Source organism: Gopherus evgoodei, chromosome 3, assembly GCF_007399415.2.
Source record: "Gopherus evgoodei ecotype Sinaloan lineage chromosome 3, rGopEvg1_v1.p, whole genome shotgun sequence".
Lineage (NCBI taxonomy): Eukaryota > Metazoa > Chordata > Testudines > Testudinidae > Gopherus > Gopherus evgoodei.
The window spans coordinates 137,297,884-137,318,858 of NC_044324.1; the positions used below are offsets into that span (position 1 = coordinate 137,297,884).

The 20,975-nt window shown below is 40.1% G+C and overlaps 1 protein-coding gene and 1 long non-coding RNA gene across 2 annotated transcripts in view; one reads left to right on the forward strand and one right to left on the reverse strand.

Annotated features, from left to right (window-relative positions):
* RPS6KA2 (ribosomal protein S6 kinase A2) overlaps nt 1-20,975 on the reverse strand; it is a 449,145-nt gene that overhangs the window by 276,019 nt on the left and 152,151 nt on the right.
* Nucleotides 11,001-13,028, forward strand: LOC115648722. The gene is made up of 3 exons (XR_003999659.1): nt 11,001-11,097; nt 12,465-12,470; nt 13,018-13,028. It is a non-coding gene; the product is annotated as an uncharacterized LOC115648722 (long non-coding RNA).

Consider the following 20,975-nt stretch of genomic DNA (forward strand, 5'->3'; position numbering starts at 1 on the left):
TTGGCTTGCCTAGCCTAAGGGCCCTGAGCTGGAACCCAATGGCAGTGGGTAGGCCTGGGTCCACCTACTAATCCTCTGAGGAACATTTTATACAATGTTATTAGCAACTAACAAAGAGGAGTTAGATGCAAATGGCTTCTGTATCTTAACTATAATTATACCTACCCACCTTTGTAAAGCCCTGAGTTCTACAGATGAAAAGCTTTGAGTCAGATCCCGGCCAGCGCCTGTGGAGAGGCACAAGGGGAAGGGGAGCAGTTAAGGAGCTCTCCCCCACCCTTTAAGGCTTATTCAGGAGTTGGTCAATACTTCTATCTTCTGTCTAGTATTCTGATGACCTCTATGGGCTTGTTCCTTAAATGTGCTGAGGACCCACAGTTTTCACTGACTCAGAATCAGGACCTGTGTGTTTGCAAGAGAGAGCATGGACCCTGCTTCTACCATCACCAGGCTTCACCAGCCAGTGGAACTCACCAAGCACAGAAGAGGCAATATGCTGCATCCTCTTCAGGGATGGTGCAGTGGGAAATTTAGTGTGTGCTGCCTGGGAGCCCCGTGAAGGAAATGAATTTCTAGAATTTCTCCTGAGAACTCCAGGTACTGTGTGACCTCTTTGTGCCACTTCTGTCACTCTTCACAAGGCAGAATCTTACCTTATTGAAGTTAAAAGTATTAGCCTATACTACAGAGGTCTCTGCCTGCCTACACTATATTTAAGTGTTATATAAAACTAAAGTAAGATTTTACCTGAAGAGGATATCCTTTACACTGATGAATGTGGTTACAAATCCATCTTTTCTGAGCACAGAAAATAAATAGCTCACATTTTTTAGATTATTTATTTTCGGAACCTTGTCATTTAAAGATTGAATCACAGGTGACATGGCTGGGAGAGCAGAGAATTCATTAACATCCATCAACACAGGATGCAAGATATGTTAATCTGTTAGTTGTATCCCAGCTCCCTCACACTCTTTCAGTAGCAACTGGTTAATGAATTGTACAGCAGTATGACGTTTTGACAGAAAAGGAAGAAAATGGAAACAACTGAAACCAGTTGGTGGCAACAAAATGGAGCCCCTGAATGAGGGGAAAAGGTTATGTAATGTATGCAATGTAGTTGTAGCTGTGTCAGTCGCAGGATATTAGAGAGACAAGGTAAGTCTTTTATTGGACCTGCAATGCTGTCTGAAGGGAAGGTGACAGTCCACACTAACATGGTCACCACTTTTACAAAGTTGTGATATATTGTGTACAAAGTACACCTTGTGAGGTATCATTGGAAAGTGGTAATCTGCTGAGTATTATCTTGTTATAATGTGTATATTGACATTGTGTGTGGAGGTATGAAATTTGCTATATGTTTGCAACTCAAACATGTTGCGAGTCTGAGAAACTCCCACAGGTTAGCTCTTCAGGAATAATAAAAGGAGCAGTAAACAAGAGCCCTGCACGTCATTCCTGAAGACCCCTCAAACCGCACATACGCAAAAGGTGCAAAGTAGAATTTGCAATTCGCAAGAAGGACCGATGGCAAAGCATGTATGCCCTGGAACTACGTGACCCCATAATACAGTCAGGATTTTTCCAGCCAAAAAAGGGTGAAGGAATAAAAAGGGAGAACAAAGACCCCTGGCCGCCTTTTTCCTACCCCATCTCTGGACTGGGGAACTCTAACAGGAAATTTTGAACAAAAGGACTGAGGTCCCCCAAAACTCTTTGGGCAACCCAGAGAGACTTATAGAAAAACTAGCAAATTTAACATCCCTGCTATCATTTTGGACTACATACTTTGGTCCAACTGTAATGTATTTGATTTGCTTTCACTTTTTAGAAACTCATATCTTCTTTGTTAATAAATCCTTAGTAAACTAACTAAAAGATTGGCTACAACATTGTCTTTGGTGTAAGATCCTGAACATCCATTGACAGGGATGAGTGCCTGGCCCCCTGGGGCTGGAAGAATCCACTGTGTGGTGATTTTTGGTTGTAATAACCTTTCATCACAGATGCTGTTTCAAACCTTTCATCATAGTTTGTCTGGGAGGTAACAGAGGCTGGAGTGTCTCAGGGGACTTTCTGTGGCTCTGTGTTAGGTTATTATAGTGATTCAAAAACACACATTTGTTGTTGGTTTGGTTAAACCTAATTAAAAAATATACTGCCAGTGTGGGCGTCTGCCCATTTTTTTTTTTGACAGTCGACCTGAGATTGGTGCTCTCAGCTGTGACCTGTACCAGGCATGGTGACTGTTTGTGGCTCAAAAACTTGTCTCTCTCATCAATAAATTGGTCCAGTAAAAGATATTACCTGACCCACCTTGTCTCTCCAATACGGTAATGGTGGTTACATGATATAATCTTGCCCACTCACTGATGCTGCTCTGGCAGTTCTTGCTTGTGTTTTCATCAGAACAATAACTGTAGCCCTCTCCTTAAACCAAGAAGCAGAATCTAGGGTTTCAAAAATAATTTTTCAAATTTCCATTTGGTGTTGTGTTTTTTTTTTAAATAAAAAGCAAAGGGAAAATTGTGCTGAGATGACAAGGTTTAAAACAGCACACTGAGGTTTCTAATTAGTAAAGAAAATGATATACCATTAATTAGAGATGTGTCAATGGAACAGTGTTAGATTTAGGCAAGATTTCAATACAAAATCAGAGTATAGTGCCAAAATCTTTCCAGTTGTTCTTGCACGATTTTGAACCAAAATGGAGGAAGTTGTGTGACATCAGCTAATCTTGTGAAGTTTGACATCCTGAGCCACATTCAAACTAGATTTGGAAAATAGGCAATTTCTAGTGTTTGGGTCCCATCCAAAACTGACATGAAATTCATAGAAAGGTTAGGATGGGAGGTTTCAGTTTTAGAACTGCCCACCCGCCTCCTTTGTTTTTGTATGTGTATATAAAATCATGTCCAATGTTAAGATTTGCATTGAGGGCTCTGATCTAATCCCCCGTAAAAAACAAATGGAAGGTGAAAATGATCTAAGCCCTCTTGAAATGTGTTTGGAAGAAATAAATCTAATTTATCAAAAAAGGTGCCTGAAAAGGTGTTTAAGCAATGCGCATAATTTGCATAGGACATGATATTAGAAGTGATCATCTCCGTGTATTTGCTTGCAGTGACTGTGGTAAGTTAGAACCACAGTCAACAGTGAATACAAATTCTTGGGCTCCGATAGCTACCATGTAGTACAGTCAAAACTAAAATTTGCTACTTGTAGAACAGCAAGAACAGTTTTATATCTCAGCATCACAGTTGTTCATAATCACACAACCTGTAGTTATGAGCAGTAGACTGCACAATGTGCACTAGAACAAGCATAAACGGGTGCGATGGATAACGTAGAGGTGACTGAAAATTTACAATGAAGACCAAGTCTATGCACTACATTTGAATTTCAGAGCTGAAAAACAATCTAAAGAGTGTAGATGCAAAATGTAGTGTGTTTTTAGGACAGTCTAATAGGAAAGAGGGTGCTGCCTGCATTATCTATGCACCACTTTGTCCTTGCCGCCAACTAGCTTATTCATGAAGCGAGACACAGGGAGAATAGACTGCTAAAAATATATTATTTATGAGGGTAGTAGGATTTTGTGTAGATTTAAGACTTACCTTTTAAATATGTAGTTTTAGAAAACCAAAAGAATAATAATTGCCATTGAGCAGACTGATTAACATTTTCAAATCTTTAAATATTAAGAGAAGCATAATACATTCAGAAATTTTCTTAATCTAAATACACTACATAGTAGGCACTGCATTGTTGGTACTGAGATTTGCATTTGATTCAAACAAACATATTTTTATAATATCTCCATAATACTCACATCTTCACCTGTTTTTGGCACACAGACACACTCACACAACATAGTAGTCATTAATAAAGCAGGTAAGTCTTAAGATGTTTGTTTATGTGAAGCTTCAATTCAGTACCATCTGGAAATGCTATATGTAGTTTGGGGGGGGTAACATAAACATAACATAAGAAAGGCCATACTGGGCCAGACCAAAGAGCCATTTAGCCTAGGATCCGGTCTTCTAACAGTGGCCAATGCCAGGTGCTTCAGAGAGAATGAACAGAACAGGAAATCATCAAGTGATCCATGCCTTATCGCCCATTCCCAGCTTCTGGCAAACAGAGGCTAGGGACACCATCCCTACCCATACTGGCTAATAGCCATTAATGAACCTATCCTCCATGAACTTATCTAGTTCTTTTTTGAACCCTGTTATAGTCTTGGCCTTCACAACATCCTCTGGCAAGGAGTTCCACGGGTTGATTGCATTGTGTGAAAAAAATTCTCTCTCTCTCTTTCTCTCTCTCGCTCTCTCTGTGACAGAATACCACACCCAGAAGGTGTGTGGGTTACATAAACCATATGGCCAACCCTGTAGCTAAGTTGGAGCATGAAGCTATGAAAGTGATTTAAGTTCAGAACTGAACGTGGATATCTATGTGAAAGAATTCAGATGCCCTTACCCATGACGACTTCTTTACTTTCATGAACAGTTTTAACATTACACAGCACTTTCATGTTATAATCCCTACTTCTATAATTCTGAATCTTTGAATTTTTTGAATACTTGAATATTTGTTACACTGAGCAATCACATAAGAAAAATAGGATACATAGCTCTTTCATAAAAATAAAGTTTGAAAAAGAGTTTCTGACTGAGTCTGCATTTTCCACTAAGTACTTGAACTTCTGAAGGCAGGCAAAACTGCCCTTGTGAAGCAGTCTGCCCCTCGTCAGTGTCCTAGCTACAGGGCTGCCTATGTGTCTCTCACTAGATTCAGTGGGTCCCTTTTCACTTCCTTCTCCATGTGGGGAACAGTAGCATGAGCTCACAAGGGGTGGACTACAGAAACCCAAAGACCTTTAAAATTCCTTTTCTAAAACAGCTAGATACATGCAGCTAAAGGTGCTTTCCTGTCCCATAATCATATTAATATTCAGAGGCGCTACAGAGGCCTTATGGATATGAGAGTGAAGCTCTCCAGACCAAATGTTGCCTTCACACACATGCACAACTCCCTTCAAGGAAGTGGGAAATGCATGCATGTGTTTAAGTTACAATTTGGCCCTTTGTGTGCTGGTTTTCTGGAAGTCATTAAAATGGCTTTTATGTATTACTGCCCTGCAAAAAAGAAAAAAAAAACAAATCAACCAACCCACTGTTTATCTATTATTCTCCCTTTCCAATATTTATCTTTGAGAGTTTCTGGAACTGTAGTTCTTTAAAAGGATGAAAACTAAATAATTTATCTCAGTAGATCCTTCCAAGCTGCTGCTCTTTTCTGATCATTTTAATTGACTGCTTCAAGTACAGAGCTTTAGACGCAAGGAGTTTATGATGTAATCAGTTTCATCCAGCTGATGCAAATCAGATTTACCCAGTTGGTGCAAAGGAACAAATGAAATGGATCTCAATCCTCACAAGCAATGACAATGCATCTCTAGGAGCTTATTTGCCAGAAATTGAATCTCAGCAGCTTGCTGCAGCTTTATCGTTATTTTGCTTTGTTGTGATTAATTTTCTATTCAAGCATGTGGCTGCATTACACACAACACCTAGAGTTAATTTTCTGGTACATTTTTAATGTTAATTCCCTTTAATGGAACCCTTTGAAAACTCAGATTCACTAAAGGATAAAATCCATAAGTAGCTGACTGAATGCAATTTAGTAGATTAAAACAGACATCAAATTCATAGATTCCCAGGCCAGAAGAGACCAATGTGATAATATAGTCTGACATGTAACATAGACCATAGAATTCCCCAAAGTAATTCCTAGAGCATATATTTTAGATACAGATCCCATCTTGATTTTAAAATTACCACCTATGGAGAATCCACCAGAACCTTTGCCAAATTGTTCCAATGGTTAATTACCCTGTAAAATAAATTATGGCTGATTTCCAGAGGCAAGGAGAGGTACTATCTTTTATTGGATCGTCTTCTGTTGTTGCCATCTGAATTTGTCTAGTTTCAACTTCCAGCTATTGGGCTGTTAACACTTTTCTCTGCTAGACTGAAGAGCCCATTATCAAATATTTGTTCCCCAAGTGGTACTTATAAACTGTGACCTTCTCTTTATTAAGCTAAATAGACAGACTCAAGGAGTCCAATCACTATAAGGTAGGTTTTCTAATCCTTTCATCATTTCTGTGCATCTCTAAGGCTTGTTTAGGAACTGGCTTGATGCATTTGAGAAACATTCTCTTTTCCTTAGCAGATGTTCAAAATGGGATCTTAGTACATCATCTGTGGAAGCCCCAGATAATTTTACTTATAATTTTACATTTTAAAATAAACTATCACATCAGTTGTATCATACTGAGTTTGTGTTGTTGCCATCAACTCCAACCCCATTCACCTTGTCATGATGAAAAAACAAAATTATCTGCTCTGGAGTTTAACACTTTTATACTTGTGAAAGATGCTGGTCTGAGAACTAGAGAACTTCAGTATTCATATCAACAGAGCAGTATGAGCAAGACCAGGGCAAGTTTCCCCACACAGCCTTATCAATGTGCCTGAACCCAGTCCAGGAGGAAAACCTCCTCTGAGATAACATGGTGATTCAGTGCCCATTCCCATCCATATTTCTGTGGAGACTGTCAACAACAGTGCTTGCTGTGCAGGCTTGCCAACAGCTGTGTACTGCAAGAGACAATCCCACTTTTGACTCGGTTGTCCTGTATACCATGTTAAAGCTGATTTGCCCCACAGAGTGGGCTACCAGGATGTAGGACTGAATATCTGATGTTTGCACCTCCTGAGATGTATTCCTGAACTGCAAAGTGGTAATCTGGCTCTGGGCTATCTGCCAGCCACTCTGCTCCTGCTCCACAGCATGCACTGTCTTCACAGCTGAGCAGGAGTAGAAGAGATGGCAGATAGGCCATCAGTCACCTTTCCTCTTTCTTCCACTCAGCAATGGCATCATGAGGCCCTTGCCATGCTTCCACTCCACTGAGTGGTGGGTTCTGTCACTACTGAAGAAGCTGAGAATCACAGGACATGGCACAGACAACTAACATCTCTGCCTTCCAACCTGTCTCCAGTCTTTCCCCCTTCGTCTGTGGAGTCTCCAGCCCCACTGGGACCTCAGAGAGAGAGAGAGAGAGAGAGAGTGGGGATAAAACAAGAGAAGCAAGAAGGCGGAATCCTAATGGGAAGAGAGAGAGAGAGAAGCAAATAACATTTCTCCGCATTTCAGACTGTTAATGGTGGCAAGTATAAAGATGGAGATGTATATCTAAACTGCTACAGTTCATCAAGCTGCGTTAAAACCCGGGACCTGATTAAATCTGTTCAAAGCAAACAAAGTTACTAATTAGAGGTCACCAAATTGGTGAACATTGTAATTAAGGTTCTTAAAAGAAAATGAATCATTCATTAAACTCAGGCTACAAAGCCCTAGAAATAGCCAAGAGGTATTGGAAATTCTAGCAGCAGCACCTGACTGCTTCTCAGTGTCTTGCGTCACATCTACCATGCAGCAGCAGCCAATTTCAGCTGTTTGAAGACAAAAAACATTTGATTGTTGCTATTTACTTTAAAAGAAATGGCGGATTGCCTCTGAACTGGTCACACAAATGTGTGCGTGCTCATGTATTCATCTGGTAAAAATTAAACATAATGGGTCTATTGTGTTTAAATTGTGTCTTGGTTAGTTAATTTCCTTATGGAAGATCTCCTGACCACTAGTTTCCAAAGATTCTTAGAAGCAAAATGACTAATAAATATTTTTACATGGAGGCAGGACAATGGACATAAATAAGAGTTTACATGGCTTAGGCTTGGTATTGGGTTTGTCTGTAGTGTATTTCTCTCTCTACTATAATTATTGTCCAGTGCTTGTGCTGGCAAAATTCTTAATACAGTATTGTCTAAAACCAGAAAATGTTTAGCTTTCCAATTTTGCGCAGCCTTACTTGCATGTGCTTTCACACTGTCAGAGCTCACAAGCTAAGCAGGGCTTGTCTAAGTTGCTGTTTGGATGGGAGGGCCTCTTCAGAACACTTATGTGCAACAGGGAGTGTGCCGAGGATTCAGTGGGCAGCACTCTTCTTTTGTTTACAAAACTACCACCACCACATACAACAACAAACAAAACATCCTTTAGGAGATTCTGGACCATACTCTATAGATATAGTGACACTATTATCAGACAATATTAGAAGCAGCAATCTCTCTTTGAACGTCTGAGGAAGCATCAGAAACGAGATCTGCAGCAGTTGCTGCTCTAGATTAAAAAGATGTAGGCAAGATGCTGGAAACATCCTTAATTAACTCCATCTTCAAAAATAACTTTAGTCCTCTGCTATGGCTGACAGGGTGTTCAGTGAAGTGCAAGTGTCATCTTTAAAGTCTTGTTGCTGCCAACCCCCTCTACTGGAGTGTACGTTGTACAGCCCGAGACACCAGACCTGCAAGAATGCCAACATGCACGCTCCACTTAGAAGAGGATAGTGCTGTGCTGGTATTTCAAGAATTGTGAATGGCACATAGATTTGCATTAATTTGCATCTCTGATGATTCTATTTTACTTTGATTGGACAGAAGCTGGGACTCGATAACAGGGGATGGATCATTCAATAATTGTCTGTTTTGATCATTCTCTGAGGCACCTGACAATGGCCACTGTCATAAGACATGATATTGGGCTAGATGGGCCATTGGTCTGACCCAGTATGGCCATTCTTATGATTTCCCAGATGACTAAGGAAGACATGATAATCTACAAATACTTAGAGGATGTAAACACCAAAGATGAAGAGAAGTGACTTGGGATGGTAACAAGGGAGCATAAGTAGGGGTAGCAGCATCCACATAAGAACTAGGAGCAATAGAAAGAACATTTAGGCTGATTAACAGAACAAACTCTCTGACAGTGAGATCTATCGGGCTTGAATATTCTCAAGAGAAATGGTGGAAGCCCTATTGCTTAGGACATTTAGGACTAGACAATGATTGTTTGGGACATTTAAGCACTAGTACATTTACAATTGGGAACAATTCTGCTTTGGTAGGGAGATAAACTGAATGAACTAATAGGCCATTTTCATCTTTGCTTTCTATGGATTATTTATTCTGAGTTGGGCAATATAGAATGATAGAAAAGCCACTGAGAAGCAATAGCAATTTCTTGAGCCACTCACTTCATAATATGATTGTTTAAAAAAACCAAAACACACATCCTGAGGGTCCATTTCAGCTTGCCTCTTATAGTAAATACAGTATTTATAGATTGCAAGATTATCATTGGGAACAGAAATACTGCCTGTCTTTCTTACTGGTAATTTCTGACACTCTAGTAGCTCTAATTTTCCACAGTAAAGAAAACAAAAAACATAAATCTAAGAACAAACAAGAATATTGGGCAAAACTGCCCAAGTTTATACAAATACTGCATACACTGCAGATTTTTTAAAATCCATGTACAGAGTTTTTTAAAGCTAGACTTCATGCCTTATTTCATCAAGTCAGGTTACATCAAATGAGCAATGTTTTGTCACATCTCATCTGCGCTGATGTAATGCACTATAGCAAAAGGTGGCAAAAAGTAATTCGAGGTTCTTTTTTTCTTGCAAAGCATGTTTTTAGATATTGTCTTTGATTTTGCAGGACACAGTGCACAGAACAACTCCACATGAGGTACAGTGCTATGTTTAAAAAATAAACAAATTGAACATGTAGGGTAGAGGAAAAGCTAGCTGAGCAAGATGGAACAGGAAATTGACACTGGATTGCTTCTCAGTCGGTATAAGCAAGGGCATTTACAAAGAGACAGATATATTTTAGCAAAGGAAGAACCTAAAAGTTGATCAGTTTCACTTACGCATCCAAAACTAATAATGCTTATGCAATTCTTCGGCCAGACTGTGTGATCCATACTCATGCTGGGTAGTACTATTAAGCCACAAGTAATCCTACTGAGATAGATGGGACTATTCATGGTGTAAAGCACTAATCAGCATTAATAAAGGTGTGGAGAACCTGATCCTTAGTGAACTGTCTGAACCTTTTGAAACCCATGTCTTACAATTCTCAGACAGGTTCCCTGTTTCCTGCAACTTATATCCACTGAAAAATAATTTATCATCATGATCTCAAACATTTGTGACAATAATTAGTTTTCAGTGGTACCAAATGATGCTGCTGAAATTATGGACTAATTGCTGTGGGAAGAAAGCCCCTGGCTCTTTGAAAAGAGAAGACAGCATACAGGATGGTGGTTGCCTTTAAGAGGTCAATATTTACCCACAGGCACCACATAGAATTATCTGATATACCACACTTATTTCCATTTCTAAGTAATGGAAAACATGTTGGTGCATGAAATACCCCTGCGTAGTAACTGTAGAAATGCTTTTACTGGTGACCACTGTATCATGTGACCCTCAGACTCTCTAATGACTAAACAGTTCTGATTATACTCAGTCCAATATGGAGTTTCCATAGGTAGGTCCAACTTAATTTACAGTAACTCCTCACTTAAAGTCGTCCCAGTTAACGTTGTTTCGTTGTTACGTTGCTGATCAATTAGGGAACATGCTCATTTAAAGTTGTGCAATGCTCCCTTCTAACGTTGTTTGGCAGCCACCTGCTTTGTCCACTGCTTGCAAGAGCAGCAGCATGTTGGAGCTAGCTGGTGGGGGCTTGTAACCAGGGTGGACTGGCAGCCCCCCTTCAGCTCCCCGCTCCCCTAGTTCCCTGTGCTGCAGCCACCCAACAGGCTATCAATTGCAGGTCAGGTCAGCTGTCCCTTCCCCCACTGCCATGAGCTGCTCCTGTCCTCTGCCTTGAAGCTGCTCCTGGGATCCTCCTGCTTGCTGGGCAGGGGCAGGGGCTAATCTCAGGGTGTCCCCCTCCCTCTGCACCCCACTTACCCCTTCTCCATATAGAGCAGGGAGGGAACATGGACAGAGAGAGCTTGGGGCAGCAGCTGCTGTCTCAACTTCCTGATCCACTTAAAAAGACAATGCACTTAAGAGTGGGCCAGCTTACTTAAAAGAGGCAGTGTGCATCTCTCTCCCTGCTATGCCGTCTCCCCTCCCTTGTGTTTGTGCTGCCTTCTGTGAGAGGCTACACAATGTGTTAACCCTTGAGGGCTCAGCCGAGTGCTAGTTCATCATTTAGCAGTAATGCATTCCCTGGGAAATATCCCTCCCTCTTCCATTCTTTGACTTCACCACCTCAACCAAGCTTTACAATGATCATAGCTGTGAACAGTATTAAATTGTTTGTTTAAAACGTATGCTCTGTGTGTATCTATATAATATATAGTTTTTTGTCTGCTGAAAAAAATTTCACCCTCCCCCTCATTTACATTAATTCTTCTGGGGAAATTGGATTCGCTTAACATTGTTTTGCTTAAAGTTGGGTTTTTCAGGAACATAACTACAATGTTAAGTGAGGAGTTACTGTACTTGGTTTGTAGATAAGACACACTAGGGTGGTGGAAGTCCTTGGGTACTATATAGTCTAATCCCTATAACGATGGACACACATCTCCGTACACAAGAAGGCCTCCATGATAAATCAACAATAAGGAGTATGTTAAAGTGTAAAGCTTTCAAAAGTTGTAAGTAAGTACCCTGTTCTCTGAATTTGTGGAACCATTGGGAGTTCAGAGGTATTGCATCAGAATAAACTGTGTTTCACTATTTGTGTGCATCTATAACCCATTGAGAAAGATGGAACCAGAAATTTCCTGTTTCTGTTTGCTCAGGTGCTTTTCAGTTAGGATGAATTAAACTTTCTTGAAAGTCAATTTTCTAATTTGAGTCTGCACCCTAAATATTCTTGTATACACAATTCTTATACACAATTCTCCTAAACCTTACCCATAGTTTTAGTTGTTGTTTTTTTAAACCCCCACCCACAAATGCTTAAATGGACTTATACATAATCAAATGGTCAAACTTTTAAAAGCTGACAGTTTTCTTAATTCCTCAACTCCTTTGTGCAACTCCCATGGAACACATATGAAAGAAGTTTCTATAATCAGGGCACACAACTGCCAACACATTCATGGGTCATACGTATTTTCTCTCACCGGGGTGTAGTGAATGCCTCAAAGCAGTAAATAACAATAACTAACCAGTTACTTAAAGTATGCCCAGAAGGTACCATGCAGCCATCTTTTTATCTGAATTAATCTGCTAACAAGAATATAGGGTGCATATGTAGCTAATATGTTACTTATGGTCTATGGACATAAGGGGAATTATATAATGTTGCCACCGCTTAACTATATTTCACTTGAGCTAGGCAAGCTCAGCTATAGCCTAAAGGACCCTCCCCATATGCCCTCAACTGTAGACAATCATCTAAATATAAAGCTTCCAGCTTCAGCAGTCATGCTCTCTCAACATGGTACCCATAGGCTTGGAGGTCAACACTAATATATGACTGGTTTAAGACAGCTCACACATGGAGAAGTATTTAGTCTGTCAAATGCTACAGGGCACTAAAGAATTTCAGTAGTTGTGATAATCGGGAGCTCATTTCATCTAAGCTCATTGCTCTTGTTCATGAGAACCACACCAACAGGCTACAAGAACATTGTTTTTAATTGAGGGAAAAATTAGAACCAACTTTCTGTAGATCTGAAGCCAAGATTAGCAATGTAAAATAATTTATAACAAAGTGGACCTTTGGATTAAGATGAGTAGAACTTTGTATCTCAGTGCATCCTAAGTCAGACTGAAAATAAGGAAAACCAAGGCAAAAGTGACATGAAATGTTGCACAGTGTGTCATGTACGGTCATCATGAATTTATTTAATCTGTAAATATTGGAGGATAGGTCCAATCAGGGACACAACCCCACGCTCTGGATGTCTCTAGCCTCTGACTGCTAGAAGCTGGGCTGGATCACAGGTGATGGATCACTGGATAATTGCCATGTTCTGTTCATTTCCTCTGAAGCATCTGACATTGGCCACTGTCGGAAGACGGAATACTTGGCTAGATGGACCATTAGTCTTACCCAGTATAGCCTCTCTTATATATATTAATATACATCCTTACTATGTTTTGCTACGAAACCAAAATATTTCATTCAAAACCCTGCAACCATAAAGGAGTCCTGATTGAGAGAGCTATTCATTCCACTTAACAGACGATGGCCCTTGGAACATAGCAGGTCAGTTTGCTTTGATGACCACTACATGACTGAGATGGGATTCGTGTCCGAGTTAAACAAATGATCCATTTGCCGATGAACAATGGCCAGGGTATCTGAAGTTCTGATCCTTCCCTACTTTTGCAGCTATTGGGGGCGGGGAGGGGAAGAGTGTGTGTGGTGGGGGGAAGGACAGAGAGTGGAAGAAAGTGAGTGAGTATGTGTATCTATTTCTGCAAAATCTGAAATAAATTTGTCAGAGGTTGGCCAAAACCTCTATGGAAGCTAGTGACTTCCTTCCCAGCACAAAAGGAGTGAGGGCAAGAGAAGCACTGTCTGACCCAAGTTAGATTTGGAAAACAAGCCAAATCCTGTGTGCAGGGAACTGTTACACAAAATAATAAAAGGCAATAAATGTAAGTGATAAAACATTCTGGGAAGATTTAGGGTTCGAGTAATAATGTTCTTGCATTTTTGTTTAAGTCATTTTATCTGTACAGCATTTATTTTACTGCACGCTTTAACACTATGTTTTTAACTTGTAAATACACCCTAGACTATTTCATGGATTATAGTTTTGGGGGCAATAATACAACTACATTTATATAGTGTCTTTGGTCCCAAAGGATTTCAGTGTGCTTTGCACATTGTAGAACTGATAAATGAAACTGTTTTTAATTGTTCACTTTATTAATGTAACTTCTGTTCACCATTCACTATACTTGCCTACACTGTAACTTCTGTTCCATATTGTAATTCAAACTCCATTTTAAAACACTCACTCCACATTTCCTCCAACCTTCATTTCTGCAAACCCTGCTGTAATCTTATTAGTTTAGTTTACATGTGTGAATGAGGTATGTATGGGTGATAGAATCAACCTCCAGCCCCAGCCTGTCCTGATGAGATAAGTTCAAATACCAACGGCTGAAGACCTAGACAACAGCCCTAAACAAAGTAAGAAGCATCCACCCTAAAAAGAAAAGGACAACAGAACAACAGAGGGAAAATCAAAGCCAGGTCCCAGGCTGACAGTCACGCCTGCAATGACGGGTGATCAAGCAAACCCAGAGGCGGCGTGACACAGCAAGACCTAGGAACTTTGAATCCAAACTAAACTCCTACAAAAAAGGAAGGATGAGATGAGAAACTTTGGGTAACGTTCTGCTATCAACATCAAGGAGCATCGGTGCGCGCCCGACAGAGACCCGGCTCCTCCTCGTGCTCAGCTTTCCTGGCCAGTTAGCTGCCACGAGCTCCGATCTCAAGCTGCGAACTCAAACTGCAATCAGGACTGGTAACTATCAAGCAGCTGCAGAACATTTTGGTGTGTGTGTGTGTGTGAGTGTATGTGTATAAGCATTAGGGTATTTGCTAATAGTTACGAATTAATAATAAATGTGGCATCTTTGTCTTAACCCCTAAAACGATCCTGTGTAAGTTTGTGGGACAACAACATCAAGAACCCAGCTATTTCAAGGATCACTCCATATACAACTGAAATGCAGCTACATTTAGATGAAACAGAGCAACAATTTACCAGCACACGACAGGACAGCACAAGGGCAAAAGACATGACCTGCAGAATGATGTCCTCAACTGAAATAGAAAGCAGTAGGAGAACTTAGGTAGGCAAGAATGCAATTTCCCAAGTTGAAACTTGACCAGGACAATGACGTTAACATAACTCTACTTTTGGCTATGAAAAATACCATTTACTCTCTGTAAAAGTGGTCAGGAGCAGAGGTCACTTTTCATATGAAAGCTAGGAAAGCCAGCAGCACAGTGCTCTCTAGCACCACGCTGGCTCATTGGTTAAGTAAAGCCTCAGGGAGGGATTGCCACAAGTACCATTTTCTACTTTATCTATGTTTTCCTACGTCATATTACCAAGTAGTTCTCAGCTTTACCTTGTTTACAGGCACCTTGGGAAGCCTGACAGGATCACAGTGCAAGGTGATATAGTTGCAGGCAGAATCCTTTTCTCTCTCTAAAGAGCTGTCTGATTCAAGAGCAACAAAGGCATTATAAGCATTTTTCACAAATATGTTTAAGTCCCAAAGGGCAACAGCCTAAGAAAGGAGAGTTAGAATCATAGTGTTAGAAGAGATTGCAAGAGTCATCTAATCTAAACTGCAGCCATGATGCAGGATTTGTTGTGTCTAAACCATCCAAGACAGATGGTTATTCATCCTCCTTTTGAAATCCTCCAGTGAAGGAGCTTCCACACCCTCCCTAGGTAGTCTGTTCCATTGTCCTACTGTTCTTACAGGTAGGAAGTTTTTCCTGAGGTTTAATCTATGCTGTAGTTTGAACGCATTGCCTCTTGTCCTGCCCTGTGTGGCACGAGAGAACAATTTTTCTCCATCTTTTTTAAGGCAGCCTTACGTATCTGAAGACTGCTATCATCTCTCCCCTTAATCTCCTCTTTTCCAAACCAAACATACCCAGATCCTTCAGCCTTTGCTCATACTGCTTGCATTTCATCTCTTTGATCATCTTTGTCGCTTGCCTCTGGATCCTTTCTAGTTTCTCTATTTCCTTTCTATGCACTAGTGACCAAAATTGGACACACTACTCCAGCTGATGCCTAACCAGCACCAAGTAGAGCAGAGTTAGTTGGGAATTGGTCGTGCTTTGAGCAGGGGGTTGGACTAGATGACCTCCTGAGGTTCCTTCCAACCCTGATTTTCTATGATTATCAGCTCTTGTGACTTGCATGATATGCCTCCGTTAATGCAATCTAAAATTGCATTTGTTTTTTTTGCAACAGCATCATATTGCTGACACATGTTGAGGTTATGATCCATCACAACTACCAGATCCTTCTCAGCAGTGCTGCTGGCAGGGACGGCTCCAAGCCCCAGCACGCCAAGCGCGTGCTTGGGGCGCCATGCCACGAGGGACACTCTGCTGGCGCCATGAGGGTGGCAGGCAGGCGTGCCTGTGGGAAGTCCTCCGAAGCCGCGGGACCAGCGGTCCCTCCGCAGGCAAGCAGCCGAAGGCAGCCTGCCTGCCGTGCTTGGGGTGGCATAATGCCTAGAGCCGGCCTGGCTGCTACAAAGCCAGTTATCTCCCATTCTGTATTTGTGCATTTGGTTTTCCTTCCCTAAGTGTAGCACCTTAGATTTGTCTTTGTTGAATTTCATTTTGTTGTCTATAGCCCAGTTCTCCAATTTATCAAGATCCCTCTGAATTTTAGCTCTATCCTTCAAGGTGTCATCAGTTCCCCCCCCCCTCCATCCTACTGCTTTGTGTCATCTGCAAATTTCATCAGTGTCCTTTCTATTCCTACATCCAGGTCATTAATAAAGGTATAGGGAATATTGCAAATACTAAGGTCATCATATTCCTTTAAGGCAAAACTGGGAGACCCTACTGTGGTGATAGGCACATTATAAATGCATTCAATAGATTTTATAGAGAGTCAAATTTTGCATCTGGGTTCCCAGTTCTATAATGAGCCAGTACAAAAGTCAGAATCATCTCAGTCCCAAACTTTGAATCTGGATCTGAATATCTCCATTTAGAGTAAGAAAAAGAAAGCTAATTAAGTGCTTCTTTTGTGTGCATAAACAGAATCTAAGCTTGCTGGATCTGCACACTGTCCACTCACAGAGAGGGAGGAAGCTTCCAAGTCTCTTGGATGGTTCAGTTTGTCTGGTTGCCCGACAACTTTTGAAATGCAAGAACCACCAATCAGCTGTGATGACACTCCAAAGAACTTGAAGGGGTATTCAAACAGCCTAGACAACTAATTACACTGACCATTTCCTTAGCATTCCTCCCCTTACCTAGCTGTAGAGACATACTTTAGTGGAACAGATGGGCAGTAAGATTAAGCAGACTACTGGTGAAACATGTTAAGAACATAGAGAAAGAACTTACGTTGTAATTAGTTTCCCCACATATTATATATTTAAAACTAAGTAATTTGAATGGACTTAAAAATCCACAACACTGAATTTTTACTGTCTAGTTTTTTAATTCAATAACTCAGTACTACTCATAACATCACTATATAAATGTGTTTTCCACAAAGAATATACAAGCATGACTATCTTTGACATGGTTTTGTTTGTTAACAGGATGTCTGAATGTACAGTATGTTTTTGTACCGACAAATTGCCTTTGCAGAAAGTGCCAAGGGAAATATTTTTTCATGTTTTCACATATTTTGCTCTCAGGCCAACTGGAGGCTATGCTTAAAGTCTCAGTCTTTACTGAATCCTGAATATTTGAAACTGTTTGGATCCATGCAGAGCTATGTCTATACTAGGAAATTCTCACCTTTTCTAACACCGGTTCAGCAGCGTGAGTATCAGGAGCGTTGGGAGCCACAGTATAGGCTCTCTCTCTCCAGCAGCTGTTGTCAACACCACATCAAATAAACTTGATCTGAGCTGGTTTAGTTGATATGTTGTGGAAAATGACTATTGGAACCAGCAAGCCCTCTATACTAAGGTTCCCAATGTTGTGAACAGCACCTCAATGGTGGCAGTCTTTTGTAAACATTCCTTAGGGTAGACAACGCGCGGACCTATAGGGCTAAAGGGGAAAAGGGCCCAAATACTTAGTTTCCTGTTTAAAGAAATAGGTAGCTTCCATAGTTACAATATTATCCTCTGGCAGTTGGAGAGGTGGAGGGCTGGTGAGCTGCAGGCTGAAATTACAGGGGTTTATGATTATTAGTTTATGGCTCTCATTTATTATTACAGATAAGAACCGAACCCAACCCCCTACCGAAGTATCTGCCCCTTGATTTAACTGGGAATGGGATTGGTGCATAAATTGATATGCTAGTTATCTTCATTTTTATATTAAAAAGAAAATATGGGGATGGGCTGGACACGTCTTTTCACTGAGGCTTTTTGTCCCATGATGTTTGTAAAAATAAGCATCCCTACAACACTAGATTTGCATTAACAATTTAAATATGAAAAAAAAATAGAAAATGGCATGAACTCGCTTTGACCAAAGTTCATATGACAGAAAGCTCACCCATTCCATTTCTTAGCCTTTACTGACCACTAGACACTAAAATAATGGCACCAGAAAGCTAACGGTATTTTATGAAAGACCATATAAAATATATGCCTATTATACAGCTCCGTCATTTTTATTATTCCTGTTTTTCACCTATTGAAGATCCTTCAAGGAAGCTAATAAATACTGACTTCTTGACAAGAGTACTGTGACAGTGGGACACTAGGTTTATGGTGTTCAAGGTGAAAATTAAGAAAATCCCAGAAATTTCTTTTTTACACTAGTGGGCTGCTTTTAATATGGTCCTGAATCTGACCACACAAGTAAGCATGCCTTCTCGAAATTCCTTTGCAGAAAAATAAAAACTTGTAGGAATAAGCACCCTGGAAAAATCAGCTGCTTTATGGAATATTAAACACCTTAAATCATTGCTTGAATGAAGAACTAGCGCTTAATTTTTTATGATATGTGACGAATGAAATGCAAACAGCCTGTCCTAAGGACTTGGACTAATCTTCATTTACGTGGCATAAGCCATTTTTGAATTTATCCCCATATAATTTTTCCCCCTAGGACACTCTGTAAAATGGTAGTACTAAAAAAACCTCACTTCAAAGGTGTGGTGAGGTAAATTGACTAATGTAAATGCACAGTCATGCTGTCTGGCTAAAATTCCTCCAGCATTTCAAGGGTATAATAATTTACAAAAGCTGGAAGTTGAAGCTAGACAAATTCAGACCAAAAAAATTGCACCTTATTTCAACTGACAGTATTACCTGTGGATGGATGTGATAGAGTGGACTCTCCAATACTTGGGGTCTATTCATCAAGATTGGACACTTTTCTAACAGGGCTATGACACATATGATAATTTCAGGCAATGGCTTTGGGAGATCTTACCACATTACATTCATGTATCATTGTGGGGCTGGGTTTGAATGTAATTCCATTGGAGAGAGAGACCACAGCGCTCCAGGAGCTAAGAGCAGTGGGGGAAGATTAGGTAAATTTACTCAGGTTGTAACACCTCCAGAGAAGTACCACCACCTGGAAAGACTTGCATATGCTGATTCAAACAGAATTCTACAGAGACCAACAGACAAAGAAAGGATTTGGTGATAAACAGCCTGAGTTTAAATTGATTCTTTCTGACCCAGCAAACAGACAGGACCTTATGTTCAAGATGGGGGATGGATGCAATCCTTAGGGAAAGGTTAGAGTGACTGACACCTGCCAGAGCAGAGGAGTGGAGCTGGGTAACCTCTGCTAATCTTTTTAGTTTGTGTGCATGCTTTTATTGCTTTTAGTATGTTTTTGCTGTAATGCTTGCTTAGAAAGAACTGTGTGGCAACTTATAACTGTTAGAAATGTTAATCACATTTGAAGAGTAAGAAAAGTGCAGATGCTGGCCTGGTTAGGCAGTCTGGCCCCCTGGGAATAACTACATAGGCAAGGAACTGTTCAACCTAGAAAAATCCCAGTCAGGATGGAGAAGGATGGGATCTCTGCCCAAGAGATGACACTGAGGAGCTCAGAGCCTCAAGTGAGTGCCCTTGCTGGATTATGAAGGGTGAAATACAGGTGCAGTTGCCCTGAACTATGACAAGCTAGTCTGACTCAACAAGAAGGTATGGTCTTGATGCAGGAAGTATTTTGTAAAATTCTATGGCCTGTGTTATGCAGGAGGTCAGACTAGATCATAATTGTCTCTTCTGGCCTTTAAAAAAAAAAAAAAAAGCTATGAAATTCTCTCTTTCACCTAATTGTCACCGAAAGCCAATAGGTCAAATTCTGCCCTCTGATACTTGCTAATAACATATGGAAATAAATGAGACAGCAGCACACATCTTAGGACAGAGTTTAGCCAAGTACTTAAATTGTCAATACAAATGAACTAAAATGGGTTAAAAATATAAGGTATTCTGTAAAACTGTGTAATGCAGCTAGACAGTCAATTAAAAAGGGCAGTCAGAAGCAAGTTATAACAAAAAGCAAAGGTACTTTGTAATGTTTCTCAATGTATCTATTCAGACTCAGTAAAACAATGACAGGAAATAGTCATGAAAACCAGCAACTCCAACCTGAATTCAGTAATGCATCTAACATATTACATTTCTTCTTTGCAAAAAATGTTTATGAAAAAAATACAGAATGCATTTCTTCATTATTCCTAGGATTGCAAAAATAATTTAAATGAGACTGTTATATTCAAGGGATATAAAAAAAAATGTTCTATGAACATTCTTCAGGGGGTTTGCTAGTGGATAGTCATGTGACCACAAATTTCATGATTTCTCTGTTTTGGAGGGAAAGTCATGTAATGTGCACATGGCTTAAAAGGTCATATAAATAAAATTAAATTGGGCTTAATATTTTTTATTAGATGATTTACCACTGGAACACACTACCAAGGAAATTGGTGGATTCTCCATCTTTTGATGTCTTCAAATCAAGATGTAAAGCCTTTCTAGAAGATATGTTTTAGTCAAATACATTGTTAGGCTTAATACAGGGGTAATGGCCTGTGGCATACAAGAGGTCAGACAAGTTGATCTGTGCTAATGGTCCTTTTTGTACTTAAATAAAATAGGTGTGTCTATTTAGATGGTTAACTTTTGACATCCAAATTTGACATTTTAGCCTGAAATTTTCAAGTATTTTTAATATTCCTCAAGGTTCAGAAAAAAAAATCTCACCCTAGCCACATTACTCAAACCAGTTTTTCCCCTTCAGACTAAACCCAAACTTCCCGCCTCCAACAGAGTCATCTTCTTAAATTCCACAGCCCTCCACAAATCTGTCTGTTTCAAAGCAGTCCTTCACTAATAAATGCAGAAAATG